General features: G+C 38.6%; 1 protein-coding gene across 2 annotated transcripts in view; it reads left to right on the plus strand.

Moving 5' to 3' along the window:
- FSTL5 (follistatin like 5) overlaps nucleotides 1-23119 on the plus strand; it is a 497380-nt gene that overhangs the window by 51713 nt on the left and 422548 nt on the right. The window lies entirely within an intron of this gene.

Here is a 23119-nt window from a genome sequence, read left to right on the forward strand (position 1 = left end):
TAGTGGCCACTCACACACACACACATAATACACGGACGCAGTGGCCCCTCTCACACACACACACACACACACACACATAATACACGGACGCAGTGGCCCCTCTCACACACACACACATAATACATGGACGCAGTGGCCCCTCACACACACATTATACACACACACATAATACACACACACACATAATACACATACATAATACACACACACATAATACACACACACACACACACATAATACACACACACATAATACACACACACATAATACACACACACACACACATAATAAATACACACACACACACACACACAATATATACACATAATATACACACACACACACACACACACACACACAAAACACTACCTACCCCTCCCCCAACTTACCTTTATCCATCTAGCAGCTGTGGAGTCTTCATCCCCTTCACACATGGGACGGCACCTGTCATGTGGTGCACGTCCCATGTGACACACAGCAGGCCACACAGAGGAGGGAGGGAGGAGACCAGCCACCACACTAGCCCTGTGTGGCCCCTCTCACACACACACACACACACACACACACACATAATACATGGACGCAGTGGCCCCTCACACACACACACACACACACACACACACACACACACACACACACACACACACACACATAATACATGGACGCAGTGGCCCCTTAAATTGAATAAATCACTCTTAAGACTTGTTATAAAATAGGGAAAAATTAAAACATCCCCATTAAAAAAAAAAATCCTCACACTAGAGCTGACAGTTATTAACTTCTGGAACGCCCATTCATCTGCAGCCAATCACATGTGTTTTCCAATGCAGGACAAATGTGATATATATATATATATATATATATATATATATATATCACAATTGGCCTAAGGGTAGGAGACTACTAACTGGTACACACTCTAACTGAATTGCAGTTAAGTTCTTATATTTTTTATACATTGTGAACATGCATTTTTTTTATATATTTGTCAATAAATTTGATTTTATTAAAATACCATACTATATGGGTGTTCCATATTTCCCCTATACTTTTGGATGGAGAGAAGTGGATAAAGCATTGTTGAACCTTGCCAAATCCATTTACAGATAAGCCAAATATTTATATCCCTCTGGTACGCATATATATGGGTGGTTGGGTAAATTGCAAACCCACTGATGATCCGACAATATCACACTAGTCTGTTTGTTTTCTTTTCATGTTTCTATGAGCACACATGACTGGAAATAATATATATGGTTCAAGTGACCTATCCAAGTTTGGTGTATTGATCAGCTGACTTGATCCTTCAGGACCACTTTCCTGAAATTACTCCACTATTAGTCGCCCTTGTTTCCTTCTCATTTGTTTTCTAGAAATTTGTTTTATTTGACTTTAGCACCCAAAGAATTGAAGGAAGGCTGCCACCTTGTATGGAGGGAGTGAGTGTTCTGGTATATTTGGACTTTTATTCCCTAATGAACACAAACTTGGACTGAGCGCTTTGGTTTATTGGCTATTTGTTCTAGTATGTACTGTAATGTATAATAAATAGGCAGCACATCCAGATTGTATATACTTACACGTAATAAATGTGGAAAGGTGATGACTGATGTCATAAAGTGTTTAATGAGAATTTCACAAATTCAACAAGGTTCTAAACAAAAAGCTAGACTAAACTGAGACAGAGGTAGTAAAGGTCAAAGAAAGGAAATATGCCAGATACAAACGTGACAATGTTAGACAATGGAAAAGGATTAAGGATTAACACACGCCACAGGGTAAATGTATCAAGCTGAAAGTTTTCCGGCAGGTTTGAAAAGTGGAGATGTTGTCTATAGCAACCAATCAGATTCTAGCTTTCATTTTGCAGAGTGTACTAAATAAATGATAGCTAGAATCTGATTGGTTTTTCAAACCCACCGGAAAACTCTCAGCTTGATACATTTAACCCCAGATTGGGAGGCATTACATCTACCCTGTGACAGCAAACCTATCAACAATTGGTTTGAAAAAAACTGTTCAATTTGGGCATAGTACAAAAAGATTGCGAGGAGACCAATAGCTAAAAAGTACCCTTCAGCAGAACCCTTACCGATCAGAAATAGATTTATGGTATTGGAAAAATTGACCCGAGGGACAGCAACAATTTTTTATCTTCGGCTCAAACACCACACGAAAGGGGCAACAACAGGAAACATATAAACGAGAATATTCAAATAGCCTCGCCTATGAAAAACAGGTTTACAGAAGAAGGGGCAAATGAGGGGGACGACGACAAAAAAGACAAAGGAGAAAGTACATACAGTAAATGATGAAACATTAAAGCTTAATAGTATTTTTAACTTATCAAAGCACCAGCCTAATAGATCTGAGTTTTCCTTACTCAGTAAAGGTCTTACTTCTGCCCCTATTCAGAAACTTAATAACTTTCAGATGTACACTGACATTAACAAATACACAGGGAAATTGAAATTTAGAACTGGTGGTAGAAAGTAAGAGATATTGAAATGATCATTGGGCTTGACCAGGGGAGGGCTGGCAAATATTAGCCCAGGGGGGCAAGACTTGACTCAGCAGCCTATTAGGAACATTTTCAAGGAAAAAAATGCAGCTGGCTCAGTGACCCAGCCCAATGTAGCCAACTATGGGACCAGCCCGGGGGGGGGGGGGAGATGCTCTGCTGCCCCTGAACATGACTATGTTACAGTACTTTTTATTTTTTTTTATTTCTTCCTTAAATATTTTAAATTTTTTATGCTCGTCGTAGTCATTTTGTTGAACACTGAGATTCTAGTATTTTTACTTACGGACTAGTAACTTAGATATTTTTTTCTTGTATAGCGTGCATCCTTTGTTTTTATTATACATAAAAGTGTAAATAGGATAAGGCGCAAATAGGACGGGTTGAAATAACGGGTACCTCAATACCAATCAATGCCTGAAAATACTGTGATGTCAGCTCAAATATACAGCTTATTAAACATATAAACATAGAGTGTATACAATAAGATGGTAATATTCACAGTATCAGCGTGATAAGTCCCAATTGTTTTTATTATATATAGATGTGGGCTGACTCTCATGTTTCCTCATGTTTCAGGAGGACTATATATATATACAAAATCCCCAAAAATGACGTTTTGCCTCGCTTTAAGATCCGAGTTTGGTGGGAGAAATATATACATATATATATACAAATTTATACACACACACATATATATCTTTTTATATATATATATATATATATATATATATATATATATATATATATATATATATATATTGTTTTGTTATGAAAAATAACTAAACTGTTTACAGGGAAAGTAAATTAATGTTATGCTTTATCTATGTATCTGTATGCTGATTGTTGGTAAGGTCTTTTATAGGCCTCATGGCACCAATTGAAGAAAATGAAAATATTCTTCAAAACCAGAAAACTCCAGCAAGAAAAAAAAAAGCATTTCATAAACCATTGTGAGAGGTAATATACCTTTTATATGATATAATTATAAATCCAAAGGACACATTTCACTATTCACCATTTACATGTAGCGTATTTATTTTGTATAGAAAAAAAATCACCAGGATAAGTGGGTGAGTGTAAAATAAAGGACTCCAATGCCCATTGACGCCATCCAAAGTGTGTTGCATACAAAACTGGAATCTGTTTTTGAGCTAGCTGCATAACATGCTGTGACACAGAATAGCTGCTTGATTACTCAGCGTGATTTTTGTTTTTTGTTTTTATGTTGTGTTAGCAGCTTTAAGAAAAACACAGATGCATGTAATGTTCTCTCTCAGATAACAGCATATATATCTGTAGTCAGCATGCCATATGGCATCCGACTCAAAATATCACAACACATTCTGACATAATGCATCAAAGTTAGAATAAACCCTTTGCAATAATAAAAAGATGACAAGAAACATGAACTTCACACCATATTTATACAGCAGACCTGGAGATCATGTTGTACATTATGACAATATCCAGATGCTTAGAAACATTTTAAATTGATATTGGCATGTTTGAAAGGAACATTTAAAAATAGATAACCACGGATCAGCAATTTTGACTCAACACTAGATTCATAGGTGCAAATAGGAACACCATTGTTTGATTTATTCTGACGTGACATGCATACAAAGCTGCCAACATTTGAAAGCAATTTTCAAAGTCACTTTTTTGCTGGATAGGTGTATGTAGTCACATAATGAATAGTGCATTGTAAGCAGAACCAAGGAACTAACTGCCTTCTATATGAGTTAATGACAATTGTGCATGATTTAAATACAATTCAGAAAGCACATGTAATCAATATATTTACATGTAAATGTATTGATACGTATGAATAATACATTGCAAGATTGTTACATTACAAATATTTTAGATTATTTTCTATCTTACCTTATTTATATAAGGTAAGATAGAAAATAGCATAAGATAGAAAATAGCATGTAGCTCTTTTTCAGAGCTGCATGCTGTTAAATACCTCCTGCAGAGAATGGCAATGAACCAACTCTCCTGAAGAATCATCAGGGGAAAGTTTTCTCTCTCATATTGTGCTCTCAGATCCTGTGAATCTCGGAGCAGGAAGAGTCTCACACTCACTCATTCTTATTAATGATACTAAACTTGATTGAGACTTTAACAATGACAGCTCTCGGCGGCTAATGAATGAAGAGTGCCTAAAATTTGCATTATTAGTTTAGTAATGGTAGACGTAGGGCAGGCAGGTAGGTTAGATGCAGCAGATCTGCAGGAGATCATGGGAACTAGGAAACAAAATAATATCAGATATTAAAGTATGAAGTCAGATATGAAGCAATTAGTCAGCATGAAATTCCAATGATAAAATAGAGACATTATAAATGAAATGCCACAGTATTAAAAAAAAGAGGAACAAATGTGGAAAGCAAGTAGGTGTTTTTTTGTTTGTAACCCTATATTATTTTTAGATATATATTAAATGCTGCCAGTTGGCTGAAATATCAGGTATCCTAAGGCATAGTATGTGTACTGACAAAAGAAAGTCAGATCTTCACTACAGCAGGGACAGATTGGAAACTTAAAGTGATCCTGGAAATAATTCTGAAAGTGGTCTTATAGACCAACACATAGGCATAGTCAACACAAAGTTGGTGGGGTTAACACCCTGTGAGCCCAAGCCACAATTTTGGTAAGCAGGGCCAATGGCGATTGCAAAACAGGCATTGTGGTGATAGAAGTATGGCTTCATAAAGCAAAGACAATCTTAGCAGTATTGCCTACGGTAACCCTTTGAAGTGAGAAATAGCCCTATTGATAAAGGTTTTTAACCTTTAATAAATTGACCCCTTAGTATATGCAAAATCTTAAATGAGAAATCCCTGACTAGCAATGTCCCAAAAATCCATTAGCAAGTGCACTAATGGGATTTTGCCTTCTACCAGAAAAATGCAGTGCTCAGAAATAGTCCCTGCCAATTTAGGAAGCCGGGGAGAGAAGGAGGAGAATAGAGGGTAAGCAGTAATCTTTTAAAAAAGAAAAAGCTAACAGAGACAAGCCGTTTTCTATTGGGCATTATTCCTTTTATTACTACCACCTACCAGTAGTGGGGATCTGGTGACCCCTATAGCACAACAGATACTAGCTGTTCTTCTGTAATGATCATTTCTCCATACATAACATTTGCTCTAGATTCTAAATAGAGCAGGGGATTTTAAAAATGGTTCAAATAGTCTAGAATGCTAAAGGAAAATTTTGATATTTGGTTAACTAAGATTTCACCAATGACATAGCACCCTGTGTGTAAAACAGTTTGGTGAGGCTGGGGATGCACCGATGCATAGCAATAGGCAACACCGCCTCTCCGAATAAACAGGCTGCATGTCACCTAGCCTATAGACATACTGGCCCAAATGGTTGAATTTAGGACCAGACAGCTTCCTGATGTCATGGGGGTGTCATTGGTCTATCAGGAAAACTCCTGATAAGGTATATGGCTAATCCGCCCCTGCACTACACTATATGTTGCTGTTAACTATCACATGTGTTATCATATGGTTTCACTCCAGTATACAAGTAGAATATTTTGGGATACCTACGGTTCCCTTAGTTTCCTGATCTATTAAACATGCACCCATTACCTTAATACAGCCACAATACAGAAATGGAAGTTGCTCAATCAAATTATAGGTTCATAGCAGGTGCTTGAAAGGGTGGGGTTATCCAGAAAGGAAAATGCAGAGAAAAATTCCTCAGCAATATTGCTGTGAACCAGAAAAAGTGCGCTATTCTAATTGTACATAAAATTGCAGAATTGACAGTTGCACACATTTGTAAATGTATGGTAAGCCTACTGCCCGTCAAGGCACTTCTGCTAATAGGGTGGTCCTAACTCTAAGCAATGAGAGTCCCTATATTGGGTAATAATTTAAGTGTTTTTAAATTGGGGGCTAACCTACCAAGCGAAACTCCAGTAGTCTCCAAATGACAATAGCGGACCAGCAGTCCCTATCAGTTACTGACAGCAAATATGCTTCTTAAACAACAATACAGAAATGGAAGTTGTTCAATCAATTTATATGTTCACAAAATAACCAAAGAAAAGCCATTACATAAATTAATGATATGTAGAATGTTGTTACTTTGTCACTAGTATGCTAAAATAAGTTATAAATAACAACTAATCAATTTTTTACTTGTAAGTTATGCTGTGTTCCCAATCACTCATGTTTTGCCTACCTTTATTCTACCGTGAGGTCACAGGCCCTTACCCCTTATCACCTCCAAAACTCTGGACTGTCTTGTCTTGCTGAGAGATGTGTGCAAGTGCAGTAACTCATAGAAACATAGTACATGGTTTCACTATTAGCATAGGAAGGGGTACTTTACAGCAAGTGTAAGAGTGGTTAAGTTGTGGAATTCCTTACCACATGAGGTGGTGATGGCAAATTCATTAATAGGATTTAAAAATAAATTGGATGCCTAAGAAAAATGGTATCTGTCTGTAAATTAGTAAAGGAAATCAAATTTCTACATTTGCCATTTTTGGGGCAAGGACGAATTTTTCCCTCTCTGTTAAGCTAAATTGGCAACTGTCTAATTGAGGTTTCTGATTTGCCTATTGAGCAACTAATTAGAATGTATCAGAGTTTGAACTTGATGAATGAACCCATTTCTTTTTTAAACCTTACTAACTCTATAACCATGTAACCTATGAAAAGTTAGTTTGAATTGTCTAATGCAAGTTAAACTGATGAAAACAAATGTTTGGCTGAATGCTAAGGTTACTGGCTACTGCACTGTGCATTTTTACATATAGGTTAATTAAGAATGTAGTGTAAGCCAAAATTATGCAGAGACATTGCTAAGCTTTCAAAATAACCCGGTCCTGTTTCTATAGCTAACTTCACCACAGATCCATTCACTTCTACCATGTATGTTGTACATATTTAAAAGTGAGACTAATAAAATATGATATTTGTAGGCAGTATATATAGACTGTGTTGGATACACACAACAGATTAATTATATAAAGCATAGCAACCACGTCGGTCTTGCAAAAAAAGATGTTGTAGGATGATCATTATGCAATTCACACTCTGCGTGATGAGTTTAGCTTGTGTGCTGATAGATACAGGTCTCAAACATGTTTAACATGCAGAAATAGTATTCAAATCTAATAAGGGGAGAGTTAGTAGTAAAACAAGTGGGTGTATACATTGGTACAGCCACTTCTCCTACTGCCTTCATTATAAAACTATCAAACTCCATCCACTTACATTCCCCAGAAAGTTGCTTTACTGGGGCCCAAAATTCCTCTTGCCGGCCCTGACGGCGGGTCCTGGTATTTCCATCTTAAAGCCGGCAATCTGACTTTTTAAGTGACGAGAATCCCACTGGCAGCATTTACTCCAGTCACAATTTATATCAGGCATATCGGACATGTTGTCTGTCTATTTCAGTGTTGGCTAACCTGTGACATTCCAGGTGTTGTGAGACTACAAGCCCCAGCATGCTTTGCCAATATTTAGCAGCTTATTGCTGGAAGGGTATGCTGGGACTTGTAGTTTCACAACACCTGGAGTGTCACAGGTTAGCCATCACTGGTCTATTTTATGGTAAGTCTGTATTTCCTCTATGTCGGGCTTATTGTAATCTGCATTTTTAGGTCGCTATACCTATTGGGAATTATGGGAATCGGAATTCAGACTGCCACCGCAATAACCACATGTTTCATTACACAAATATACCAGTCCAAAATGTGAATAATCTGACCTCTGCACTTTTCATGTGTGCACCATTATTACACAGCATTAAAGTTATATCTGAATTCCTAGACACATCATCATCATCATCATTTATTTATATAGCGCCAACATATTCCGTAGCGCTTTACAATTGGGGACAAACATAGTAAACTAATAAACAAACTGGGTAAAACAGACAAAAAGGTGAGAAGGCCCTGCTTGCAAGCTTACAATCTATTGGACAATGGAAGTTTGACACATGAGGTTAAGTCTACATTTGCAGTCTGCCAAGCCAGACTGCAAAGGTAAAAGTGACTCATAAGCTAAATGATTCTGTCACACAACAATGTTGGTCAAGGGGTAGTTGTAAAACAGGTGGTAATAGGGTAGTGTAGTGAGGTTAGGAGGGTGGTTGAGGAATATTATAAGCTTGTCTGAAGAGGTGGGTTTTCAGAGAACGCTTGAAAGCTTGTAGACTAGAGGAAAGTCTTATTGTGCAAGGGAGAGAATTCCATAGAGTGGTGCAGCCCGGAAAAAGTCCTGTAACCGGGAATGGGAGGATGCAATGAGTGTGGATGAGAGACGCAGATCTTGTGCAGAACGGAGTTGCCGAGTTGGGAGATATTTTGTGACAAGAGAGGAGATGTAAGTTGGTGCAGCTTTGTTGATGTCCTTGTAGGTTAGTAAAAGTATTTTATATTGGGTTCGGTAATAAAACAGGCAACCAGTGTAGAAACATACAGAGTGATTCAACAGAGAAATAATGATTTGCAAGGAAAAAAAATCTTGACGCAGCATGCAAAATAGATTGTAGGGGTTTGAGTCTGTTTTTGGGAAGGCCAGTAAGGAGGGAATTGCAATAGTCAATGCGGGAGATGATAAGTGCATGAATTAAGGTTTTTGCAGTGTCTTGTGTGAGATATGTGCGAATTCTGGAAATGTTTTTTAGATGTATGTAACATGATTTAGATATAGAGTCAATGTGGGGAACAAAGGATAGGTGTGAGTCAAGGATTACACCTAGGCAGCGAGCTTGTGGGGTGGGATTTATGGTCATGTTATCAACAGAGATAGAAATGTCAGGTATGCTCTTGTTGGTGGGTGGGAATATTATTAACTCTGTTTTAGAAAGATTAAGTTTGAGTTGGCGAGAGGACATCCAAGATGAAATGGCAGAAAAACAGTCAGTTACACAGGACAACACAGATGTCGAGAGATCAGGAGAGGATAGATAAATTTGGGTATCATCTGCATAGAGATGATACTGAAATCCAAAGGAACTTATTAGATTTCCAAGAGAAGCGGTATAGATAGAGAACCGCAAGGCTAGCACTGAGCCTTGCGGTACTCCAACTGATAAAGGAAGAGGAGCAGAGGTGGCCCCAGAGAAATTAACAGTGAAAGAGCGATTAGAAAGGATGAGAACCAGGATAGAACAGTGTCCTAAAGCCCTAGGGATTGCAGCCTTTGTATGAGAAGAGAGGGATCAACGGTGTCAAATGCTGCCGAGAGATCCAGGAGAATTAGGAGAGAGTAATGGCGTTTAGTTTTAGCAGTGATCAGATCATTGACAACCTTAGTCAATGCAGTCTCTGTGGAGTGTTGAGAACGAAAGCCAGACTGAAGAGGATCCAACAGGTTGTTTGTGGAAAGGAAGCGTGTGAGGTGAGTGTAGGCAAGTCTCTCTAGAAGCTTGGAGGGGCACGGCAGCTGAGAGATGGGATGGTAATTTGATAGAGAGTTTGGGTCGGAATCTTGTTTTTTTAGAATAAGAGTAATCACTGCATGCTTGTATAATAATGGAAAGATGCCAGTAGAGAGCGAGAGATTACAGATTTTAGTTAGAGGTGAGATGAGCACAGGAGACAGGGATCTACCAATTTGCGAGGGGATTGGATCAAGAGGACAGGAGGAAGAGTAGGAGGATAAGAAGAGAGTAGAAATTTCCTCTTCATTTGTGGGGTCAAAAAAAGAGAGTATGTCAGAGGTTGGTGGAAAGGAATTGAACCAATTGCTTGTCAAGGAAGAGGATACCAATTCTAGTCTGATCTTATCAATCTTGTCCTTGAAATAGCAAGCAAGATCCTGGTCACTGATAGTGGATGGAGGGTTTGGGGTGGGAGGATTGAGAAGAGCTTTAAATGTCTTAAAAAGGCGTTTGGGGTTGGAAGCCTGAGCATAGATAAGAGATTGGAAGTATGTTTGTTTTGCAGTGTCCAGAGCATTTCGATAGGAGCGATAGTTAGAAGTAAATATGAAGAAGTCATTAGAGGTGCGAGTTTTACACCAGTGACGTTCTGCTTTACGGGAAAGTTTTTGAAGATTTTGCATTGCTGAAGTGTGCCACGGCTGACATCGAAGTCGACGTGTAGTATGTAGTGTCGCTGGAGCCACTTCATCAATGGCTGTTGCTAAGGTTTGGTGAAAATGAGGTACTGCCATCTCAGGGGAGGAGAATGTAGAGATAGGGGAGAAAAGGAGAAAAGGTGTTGGAGAGAGGTGGAAAATTATTGAATATTAATAGAATTAAGATTTCTGCGGGTATGAGGAGGCTTGGTAGAGTTAGACAATAGAGAGGTTAGAGCACTGGGGGTGAGCGTGTACATAACGACATGCAGTGCTAATACACTGTTTGTTTGTTTTTTTACAAAACTCCAGTAATAAAACTCCAATAATTCATAATAACTTTTTAGTGGTTCATAACATTTTATTTTGGAAATGTATCCCTCTCTATGACTAGGTTGTAAATTTCTCACATTTGTTCTATGAATTAACACATTTATTTTCTTGCTATGAAAGAGCTCAAAATGAGAATAAAGTGAATGCAAGCATGTATGGTACATGAATTTTAGTCATTTATATAACTGATGTGTCTGATGTATCAATTATCTGATTTTAAAGTTTGATGTAACACCTGTATGGTGGCACTATAAAAATACATAATAAAAATAATAATAATAAAATGTATAGTGATTATTTTTCAATAGATCACTATTTTGAGGTCCAGTTAAGCTGCATTTACAGTCTGATGAACAAAATTCAAGATCACACGCCACAGGCAAATGTCTAACCACCCATGAATAAGAACATGAAACATGTATTTTTATGAGGCTAAGTTAGTTCCACTCTGCACTGCAGCTATCAAACTGCAATTGTGATATCAATTGTAAAGAACCTTCCGAACAATCTTAACAGCTCCACAGATGAAATACTAAGAAAAACAAGTGTCCAGAATTCATTCTAAGCAGAAGGCAATATTATTCTCTGTGTTTATCATCTGCCATTATCACAGGATGTATTTGAATATTAAGTATTGCAAAAAATGAAAAGAAGTAGTGCAATGAATGCTACTGCAGTTTAATGGAATGCAGTGGATATGGTAACACCGGAAACAATGGTTTCCGGTATCACTCTAGTTTAAAAACTTAAAAAAACTTAATGTTAGTTTTGTAAACTATATTAGTATACAGTGCTACTTTTTCTAATCATTAAAGGCTAAAGTGAAGTTCACATTAAACCATTGATTAAGCATATTGTTGATATAAGAACAGACAGACAAATATGTAGACTTTTAAGGGGGATTCACTTTGGCCTCTGGAACTTCCACAGAGACACCTTGCACCGATGTTATGGCTGGAATTAGCAGAGATTCCTACCGTAATTGCTGGCAATGTGCTCAGCTGGACGTTGCTGTGTTGTCCGCGCCACATCACCGACAATTGAATCTCCCCCTTAGTGGATTACAAATATTGAAAAATACTTCACTTACTTTAAATTGATTTTTACATTAACTGACATAGCCAGTGGACAATTGGACATTACATAGATAAAGGTTCCTCGAATACAGGTCAATTATTTTTTGTTGTCATATATATGAAGCCTAATTGGCAACCTGGGCAGCGGCAGTGATATATCTAAAGAAGCCTATTTTGGAGCTGCAGACTTCAGTATAAATATTGACTAGAGGTATTGCTGGCAATGCCATTGTCTTATTATTTTATGTTTCTATTTGTACACATGATCTGAACACTAATGGCCAACTCAATTCTATACATAGATACATTACACTTACAGGATTTTGTTTTAGAAATAATAATTCATCATCAGCTAATTCACACTTTAGACTGCATTTAGTAAATCTACTGTATAGGTATATTTTGCTTCATTAGACATATTCAGTGCTTGACTAGCATATAAATAAGATTTTGCAAAAAATACTAATATAAAACAATGCAACAGAAATGCACATAAATATCAATAGTAGTTTTCAATAAGTGCAAAGGATCAAAGACATATGAAGAAAGAGGATCCTGAAGAGTTTACAGTCTAAATAATCTTCATAACTGTAGTTTTACATGGGCTAAACATTTAAAATGAAATCACAAAGTAATGCATTATTTAATATGTTTTAATCTACTACAGATTATTTTAAATTACAATAGTGCATGGTAATTGGGGGATTAAGCTACAGTTTATACATAACAATGTTTAAAATTGAAGATGAAATTTCTAATCTTTTTGATCGGCTACACTATATTGAAATATTTTTAGACCACATGCTACCTTTAGAATCTTTATATATTTGAATTTTAAATATCGGGTGACATAAGTAGTACAGCCATAGGATCATTTACCTAGAATGCCGGAATTTAAGGACAAGAGTTTTTCAGTAATTGGAAGCATGTAACTCGAAAGAATATTAACTTGCTTATAAATATGACCCCTGTCTTTCCTCATACTGTCCCCATCATTACTGACATTAAATTGTTTAACAATGCTTCTTGCAGTGTCTATAGAAGGAGGCATTTTATAATTATAACTATGTGCATGGCATCATCACCGACCAGCAGCAGTTTGTTCGTTCTTTCTTTCTTTCTTTCTTTCTTTCTTTCTTTCTTTCTTTCTTTCTTTCTTTCTTTCTTTCTTTCTTTCTTTCTTTCTTTCTTTCCTTCTTTCTTTCCTTCTTTCTTTTTCTTCCCCTGCTATTCAGGATCTTTTGGATAATGATTCGTGGATAAAGGACCCCTTTATTTAGAGACACAAAAACAAGAAGACCATAAAATCACATGTTATATCGGAGACTAGAAAAAGTAATAAATAGTAGAGAAAAAAAGGGACATTTAATTTCCGATCTACTTCAAATCATAATTCCTTAAAGTTACATTAAAAATTAATAAACAACATATGTGATTACACTTGATATATGGACCTGTGATACTTATATTCTTACATTTCAAGTTATATCAAATTACTATTAAGTCTAAAATTTACACAATAATGAAACATTTATATGCTTTCTGGGGAAGCAATATACAATAAATGTTTGATGTCAGCTGTACATCACAAGTTTTGAGAATATTTAGCTACATCAGACTGAATTCAATTTGTCTGTAACCTTCTGCTATGAAATATATAGAAGGGTCTCACCGAAGAGAAATGTTTGTTGCTTTGTACCCTTGTATTTTTTAATGCTTGAGGCAGATTATTGATACCATAAAATATCTGACTGTGAATTACATTGCCTAAGGGAGCTTATGTCTCAAGGTTGTTAGGTGATCATAAAATGACTTTCTTTTAATTTTCCTACAAATAGAGTAATATTCTCCAATGTAATTTTCTCTAATGGCTACATAAAACAAGTTTATCTTTTTTATTTAATCTGCAAGCATGGCCTTCTTAGCTTTTTGAATTTGTTATATATCCAAGCTATATCTAGTTATCTGATCATTTGAAGCCGTATTTGAATAATTCTACAATAATTTTAATACAGCGCTCATTGTACAGTAAAACTGTTCTGAATTCCAACGAGATATATATATATATATATATATATATATATATATATATATATATATATATATTGGGATTCAGAACAGTTTTCTAGAATGTGGTACGTCTTCTGCTTTATTACAACTCCTGGTGGGGTGACTATGTAATCTGCAATTAAGGTAGTGGACCCAGGAATGGAAGAGAAGACATCCCTGTTCCTGAGTATCATTTCTTCAGTCTGTTGTTTCTGCTTAATAGACAAAGCTGGCACTATGGGCACTTCAGACTTTTCAATGACAGCACTCACTAACCGAGGAGAGGTGTCCTCATCATGCCAAGGTTTAAGGAGATTGACATGGTATATCTGCTCCTCCATTCTTCTTCCCAACTGGTGGACCCTGTAATTGACGGGACCGACAGCCATTTTTGAGCCTCTTTTCAATGTTGTTGTGCAATAGGCCCTATCTTTCCTAGCCTTTCATACATTTGGGACACAAATTGTACCAGATTTGGCTCCCTCTGGCCTTGAAGTTCCCACATTTCCATTAATATATCCAAGATATCTATGGTCTGTCTCCTGAACAATATTTCAAAGGGATTAAACCTTGTGGCGAACATCAAATAGGGATAAGAGTGTCCCAATCTTTTTTTCTGCGCCACTTTCCTGAGCATGTGCTTTAATGTGCGGTTAAAGCACTACACCAAACCCCCTTCTCTACCACTGTGTCAAGCTCTTTATAAGTTTGGAAGTTTGATTGCATTACCCACCTTTGCAAACTGGGGTCCAGCCCCCAGATGCAGTGATCTATAGCCAGAACTTCAATAATCTGGGTAGGTGAGTTCTCCTCAGGCTGCAGCTATTTTCTTAAAATTTTGGAAAGTTCTGCCAATTGTGCTTGGACCGGCTTGTCTTTAGCATAGTGCCATGATAGTGCAGGGCCCGTTCTGGTCCCAAAACTCCAATGCGAGCCAATATCTCCGACTTCAGACATGGATAATCAGAGGATCAAGATCCATTTAAGCTTGCTGAACTTCACCAGTCAGATATGGCTCCATCCTCTCATCCCAAACTTCATGAGGCAATTTTGCCCTTTTTGCAGCTCTCTCAAAGGACACAAGATATGCTTCTACGTCATGAGCTGGTGACATTTTCTACAGAGTTGGACCACGAGGTACATTTCTATCACGCCTCACCTGGACTAACTCCTCCCTTAAGAGCTTGCTGTTTTCCACCTGTGCCTCTGCAAATTGTAGCACCTGACTATGCTGTTCTTGCACACAAGGGTTCTTAAAATTTCCTCCATGTTAACTTCTACATGGGTTGGGGCGCGGAAACGTGCTTCCCTGATCATCCGCACTTCTGACACCACTAGTAGCAAGAGAGCACTTCTGGTGAAACACATGCGAACAACTTCTTAACTTTTTACTTTGTTTTAATGTCAGGATGGTTAAGTACTATATATTTAAATATTTTTTCTTTTTTTCTTCTTTTGAGGGGGCTGAACCACACCTGAGTATGGTAACAATTCAGGAATACTATGCTGAAGTTTGGAAATGTCTGGTCTGTTTGCAAAGAGAATGGTTTATCAATTTGAAATCTGTGTCAAACACCCACCAAGAAGAGCTCCTTTAGCACTTAGAGAAGAACATGTTGAAAAGGTACTTGGACATATGAAAACACTGGGTGTATTAATGAAGATCACAGGTACATCAGAATGAGTGGGTACAATAGTACTAGTAAAAATTAAATCACAGAGAATGTGCATAGTCCCAAGATATCTAAATCATGATATGATGAAAGAGCACTATACACTACCAACATTGGCAGACATCTCATAAATACTGGCAGCCCAAAAAAGTGTTCTTGATGCCAAGTACTGGATACTGGCAATTAGTAGTGCATGGAGAGAGCAGTAAATTAATCACTCTTCAAACACCAAAACGTAGGCAAGTATGCCATGAACTCACACTTTTGAAAATAAATCAGCATTAATTAGCTTTAGCACCACAGATAAAATTAACTGGTTACAAGAAAATAAAAAAACACCTAGCCCATATTCAAGGTCCTACATTGCTACCTCCCCCCCCCCTCTGTAACAAATTGGTAGATAAGTTGCTTACCATTTTTTTTTACTAGTTAGAAAACATACAGCATAAATTCTTTGCACTGCTGAAGTCCTAGCTATCTAAGGGCAGTCTCCCTGGGTAGCTAGCAACACAGAGACTCTCCGGTCTCCAACTGTTTGCTCTTTGTAACACAAGACTCTCCTGAGCTCCTGTCCTGCAAACTGTCCACCCACCACCTATCTATTTCAAACTTTTCCCAAGTTTGGGTCTGCAGCTTCTCTTGATTGTCTCCTGTAGGAAGAACCACAGCTCCTCATCTGTCTTGTTAACTCTCCAGTCAGATCACCATTGAGCTGTCTCTTTATCTCCTTATTCAAGCTTGTTGGAGTGAATCTCAAATTCTGGGACATAAACAGATTGCAAGTTAGCACCACCCAATTTACAACCATCATCCATCCTTCCATTTATGAGCTCTGGGATGAGTGACTTTGGGATGGAACCACCAATGCACAAGTCCATATTCCTTTACTCAGAAAAGGGCTGTATCTTTCCACATCAAGGCAAGCCTGACTCCTGGTGATCTCATCTTCCATGTTCCTTTGTTTTCTGCTTGGACATTGGGAGCTTTGAGTGTCTGTAATTTATCCATGCCACCCAATTGCTGGCAGTAGAGCAGTACGACTTCAATCTAGGCTATTTAGTGACTGTTCCTTGTTGGCCACTGTCTTGCTTGGGCCTGTAAATTGCTGCTCTGGTGCTGCTTTTATCTCCACTTTACTACCGATCATCTGCATTTGATTTCCCATTTACAATGAAGTAAAGCAAAAAAATACAATTATAAGAACTGATGACAGATCTTCTTTAATATAACAAATTAATAAAATAGATACATATCACAATTTGCTACAAACTCATATTCTCTGCAGACATAAAATTACTGGATTTAAAATTCTGACTTGAGAGTTTCTGTTATCTGAGCTACAGATAGTGAACAAATAAAAAGGAAATACCTTGGTAATAGATTCACCAATCATGTTAAAATCAAGAACTTCTACACAGGTGTGGCTCATGGTTATTTAATCAAATAACATAGCAAGATGGTCAGAGGCATGAATACAAATGATTGACTACCCTGGTTTCTTATAATTATTAACTATTATGGATAGCATGGCTACAAGAGGAAATGTCAGGAACTTTTAAAGAAGGGTGATTTTTGGGGTGATTTTGGTAGGAGCTTCACTGACTAACACAGTTCAATGTTTAATATTGCACAAACAATGGTGCCTGACTTGATGTCATGATGGAACCTGTAGTGAACAGAGAGGAATTACAGTTATAAGGAATAACCAATAACATAATTGTGGGGAATAAGGCATAATCATAACTGCAGTGTAAATATGTTATATCAAATGAATCCATTGATAAATTGAGCTACTAAGGTGTAAAAAGTAAAGTCAGAGGGTCTGGTGTGTGTTAACCTGCTGCTTCTACTCACCGCTATGTTAAAAGATAAAAGCAACACTTTAGGGCAAAGCTGAGCAGCTTCAAATGCCCCTGGGGTGAGCGGCATCCTGACATAAGAGAGTTTTTTTTGACACTGAGAGAGTCTTTAAGGAGCCATTCACAGCTTGAGATCCTTGTATACAAAGGCTACAAACTATGAAGGCTCTCTATGCAGGTATATAGAAATATGAACTTCATAGAGAATGCCTTCATATTTCATATTTTGGGAAATCCATGTGCTACTCCATATTGAGGGGCAGAAACCACACCAGGGTTGTGAATTACAGGTACTGGCAAGCCAGGTAACAGCTGTAGTCACATGTCATTGGGGAAGGTATGTGATATGTTTATAATTCTATCATGTTTTGTATTTAAATGTGCGCGATTGTGACCAGTTAATTGACGGTGGAGTTTTGTTCCTGAGATATATCTGAAAAAAGTTAAGACAGGCCAACACTTAGGAATAGTTTTGAAAAAACCCTGGGTGACACCCAAGGGACATTTCCACCCCCCTACAATAGCATCCACACTGCCCTCGTCCCTTTTGAGTTTGCTTTAAAACCTGTGTTGTGAAGAAACAAACTGTCAGTCTTTTGGGAAAGCAATCATCATTGATTAGCTGTCCATCTTCAAGCCGATTTCCCTTTGCGCAGATTATACCAACTTGTCTGTATATTATACTGTGATTTTGACCCCTTTTACCCGTTTTGCAACTTTTATTTGTATGTCAATTGTTTATTCATTGTTTTTATATATAACCTTTAAGCATTGTACTTTTTGTATAGTAAATCTAAAAATGTAATAGTGATGTCCTTATTGCTCTAAACTAATTCACTGCCTGTCTAGAAGAGATAGATTGTTTGACCATGCTAAACCTTTAAATGCTAAGGGGTGAATTGTGAAAACATCTGTATACCAAGCCGACTGTGTGCCTGCATATACATTTGTGTCATAAAGCCTTGAGGGGTTAAGTATTAACACTTTGATTACTGTTGTGTACTTTGCTAACTGTGTGTAACAAGGAGTACTCCTTGTGTGCCAGTGTGAGGCAGTATAATGGGGTCCTATCATCATCATCATTTATTTATTTATATAGCGCCAACATATTCCGTAGCGCTTTACAATTGGGGACAAACATAATAAACTAATAAACAAACTAGGTAAAACAGACAAAGAGGTGAGAAGGCCCTGCTCGCAAGCTTACAATCTACAATCCTATTGCCCTTATTCAATACCTGGTGGCAAACTTAAGTGGGTGTCGCTATGTGAGCGCTGTTCAGGGGCAATTCAGCAAATCTGTAACCTGTGTGATAAGTCTGAGGAAGATTGAGTCCTGGAATCCTGTGTAATATGTGTGATATTGTGGGCCCCTGGGCTACAGGTACTGTGAGCCCCCCCATCCTACTGCCAATTCATCAGACAGTCCCATCACATTCAAAACAGTCTATTTCCTACCTGTTCTTGCAGTTTACACTACCTGCTAGTTTCTTAAGCTCAGCTGCTGCTAGGCTGGATCTTGGAATTTTGGGCCCTGTTTGCAAAATGCATAGTTACTCCTGGAAGGTTTAGCAGATAATATACACCCTAACCAGCTCCAGCATTAAATTTACATAGCATTTACTTTAAAAATGGGTTTATTTCTCCTAACTAGCAGTAATACACTCCCCCACAATCCAGCCCCTTCACATTACAGTACCCCAGCTCCCAGATTACAGAAATCGGGTATGCCAGTCCCACACTATAGCAATACTACCCTCACTCTTGCTGCAAACTGCACTAACACTACTCCTCGCCCCACACTGCCCCAATGACACCCCTCTCCCCACACTGCTCCAATACCACCCCTCTCCCCACACTGCTCCAATACCACCCCTCTCACCACACTGCCCCAATACGTCCCTCTCACCACACTGCCCCAATACCACCCCTCTCACATCACTGCCCCAATTCCACCCCTCTCCCCACACTGTCCCAATACCACCCCTCTCCCCACACTGCTCCAATACCACCCCTCTCCCCACACTGCCCCAATACCACCCCTTTCTCCACACTGCTCCAATACCACCCCTCTCCCCACACTGCCCCAATACCAATCTGCTGCTTACACTGCTCCAATACCACCCCTCTTCCCACACTGCCCCAATACCACCCTGCTGCCTACACTGCTCCAATACCACCCCTCTCCCCACACTGCTCCAATACCACCCCTCTCACCACACTGCCCCAATACATCCCTCTCACCACACTGCCCCAATACCACCCCTCTCACATCACTGCCCCAATTCCACCCCTCTCCCCACACTGTCCCAATACCACCCCTCTCCCCACACTGCTCCAATACCACCCCTCTCCCCACACTGCCCCAATACCACCCCTTTCTCCACACTGCTCCAATACCACCCCTCTCCCCACACTGCCCCAATACCAATCTGCTGCTTACACTGCTCCAATACCACCCCTCTTCCCACACTGCCCCAATACCACCCTGCTGCCTACACTGCTCCAATACCACCCCTCTCCCCCCACTGTCCCAATACCACCCTGCTGGCCACGGTCCCCTCCCCCAGCATCATACTGCACACCCAGCATCACACAGCCCCACCCAGCATCTCAGTGCCCCCTGCTTCACCCACCCCCCCAGCATCTCAATGTCCCCAGCAGCATCACACTGTCCAGTCCAGCATCTCAGTGCCCCCTCAGCTTCACCCGCCCATCCAGCATTTCAATGTCCCCAGCAGCATCACACTGTCCAGCCCTGCATCTCAGTGCCCCCCTGCTTCACCTGCCCCCCCAGCATCTCAGTGCCCCCCAACAGCATCACACTGACCCCCTACAGCATCTAAGTGCCACCCCCAGCTTCACCCACCTACCCAGCTTCTCAATGTCCACAGCAGCATCGAACTGTCCAGCCCAACATCTCAGTGGCCCCCCAGCTTCATTTGACCCCCCAGCACCTCAGTGCCACCCCCAAGCTTCACCCATCCCCCACATCATCTCAATGTTACCCCCCCCCACCCCCCCCAAGCATTACACCGTTTTTTACTTACCATACTTATCTCCTCTTGTCTGCGTGGCTCCTGACAGCGTCCGGACAGTGAGAGGAGGGAGAGGCACAGTGCATCACATCTGCACTGTGCCTGAGGTCCACGTGGGACTGTGGTTAAGGTGGCTGGTCGCTAGGGAGGGGCCATCCACCAGGAAGTAGATCAAAGTGCAGCTGAGCTCAGCTTGGCTACTTGTCTGCTGGCAAGAAAATATATAAATCATTTATTTAAAAAAAACCTCAAAAAAATCTTGTTAGGGCCCCCCAGCTCCGTAAATCGGCGACTTTGCAGGTAAAATTTAAAGCGGCGATAGCTTGTAAAGGCAAGTTTGCCTTTACAAGCCATCGCCGCTTTAAATTTTCAATGCAAAGTCGCCGATTTCAGACAAGTTGAAAAAAATCGGAGGATGATACATTTACCCCCAGGTGTCTTTGATATCTGTGTATTAATTAAAAGTGCCAGGCAAAAAGAGTGAGCACATACAGGTCAATAGACTGCAAATTTCAAACTGTGCCTCAAGCTGTTTCATCAAAAATTGTCCAATTAATGCTCCACAGATCAAGATATTATAGTGAGGTTGCTGTGCATAAACCACTTATCAAACTTGACAATAGACATTTGCAAATTCAGTGCTGCACAGAGCACAAGTAATGAACTATCGAGCAGTGAAGAAAGTGATATGATCACATGAATCATTCTTCACTATGTTCTCAACAAACAGACAAGTGCACATGTGGAACCAACCTAAAGAACTCTCATGATTGTTTCCAGCAGTGAAGGATTCTGTAATGGCGTGGGTGCATTTTCCTGTCATTTTCTCAGAAGGCAAGGTAAATGCTAATCACCACTTAATGGTACTGAGTGATTAACTTCTCACCATGCTTCAGCATTTCTTTCCTGATGGGAGTGTTTTAATAGGATGTAATAGGAAACAGCAGTTCCCACCACTATTAACCAGGCATCAGTTGAGTGAGTTTCTTGTGGAAAAAATGGTGCTGCAAAGCTCCGGCATAATTCCATACATTAGTAGACTGAATATCATGGAGCATGCATTAAGTGACTATATTGATGTCATCATTTTTATGTACAGTTTCTGAATATTTTATTTTTTATTAGTAATTTTTACCAGATAGTTTATTAAGTTCTTGTTTGTTTTGTTGCTTCTTGAAATGGTGTAAAATAAAAACCGCATCATTATTTCTGAATCATATTTTGAAGTGTATTTAAAGTATAATTTGACTTCTGCTTAGTAGTTGATGGACTTTTATTTATTTCTATTTTCTACTACTGTATATCCATAGTTTCATACTGCAAATCTTTTGACAAATAACCAACATACAGCAGCTAGATTGATTTTAAAGTGTCTGAAACTATGTGGTTTATTTCTGCTTAAATCTCTCTCTTACTTCAAAGCAAACTCTATATCTTCTACAAATACCTCCTAAAGCTCTCAGAGGGGATATTTACTAAAGGTTGATTTTGCTGTTGACAAGTATTTGTGACATTAAAGTGGATTTAAGTCAAAACTTAGATTTTCAAAAGTGTGATCTTTCCTTAATATTGCATTTGTCGGCTTTGGCAAGGTTGAAGACTCTTGTTAAAAAATATTGACAATCTTGCCAGAAGGTATGGAAATGAATGGTAAGTGGCTAATTACATATTCATTGTCACTGCATTTATCTTCAAGATCATTAAATTATATTTTAATGAGAAAATATGAACTCATTATATTTCATTTTCAAAATATTTATCACCTTGTGGGTGATGATGTTTTCTTTCTTCAGTGCAATTCCAATGCAGTACAAGGACACTATCATTTTAACCCTTAAAATAAGTCATGTACTACAATGTAAGTAACTTTTAGTTACATATACAAACCAAAACTTTAATTTTATTTCTTATCAAAGGCAAAATATGTAAACTACTGTATAGATGAAGGAATAAATTAAGTTATAAATTAACGACCTTGCTGGTGAAACAAAATTTAAGCAATACTATTGCAAAATAGAGATCAACAATTTTTCTTTATAGATATGATAGTGAACTGGAAGAAAAACATGCAGTCTGATCAGATTGGCTCATGCTAATTAAAATAGATCTGTATATAATATGGCCATTAATATGAAACCCATATTTCTCAGATCAGATTGGATTGCAATTTTGTGATGATTCAAACCAATAGAACTGCAATGCTTACCTACCACTGCCAGGTCTGCAAATTATCTTACATGTGCACCAATATGGACCATGAGCAAACCTGGCTTTTTGTTCCTGGCTTGGACCAAAATAAATGTGATAAAACACAGACTGACACAATTTTGCTTATTTAGGATATTGTAAAATAAGGGTGCAATGGTCAGCCATTTATTGAAAAACAACAAAATTGGATGGCCAGGATTAGAGACAATTGCAAGAAAAATAGTGCACTCCAGTAGGTGTGGATAGATGTCCAGGATCAATACAGCCCCCAATGTGGATGAATTTTCCCATAAAATTAACTT

The sequence above is a fragment of the Mixophyes fleayi genome, chromosome 1 (genome assembly GCF_038048845.1).
Source record: "Mixophyes fleayi isolate aMixFle1 chromosome 1, aMixFle1.hap1, whole genome shotgun sequence".
Taxonomy (NCBI): Eukaryota; Metazoa; Chordata; class Amphibia; order Anura; family Limnodynastidae; genus Mixophyes; species Mixophyes fleayi.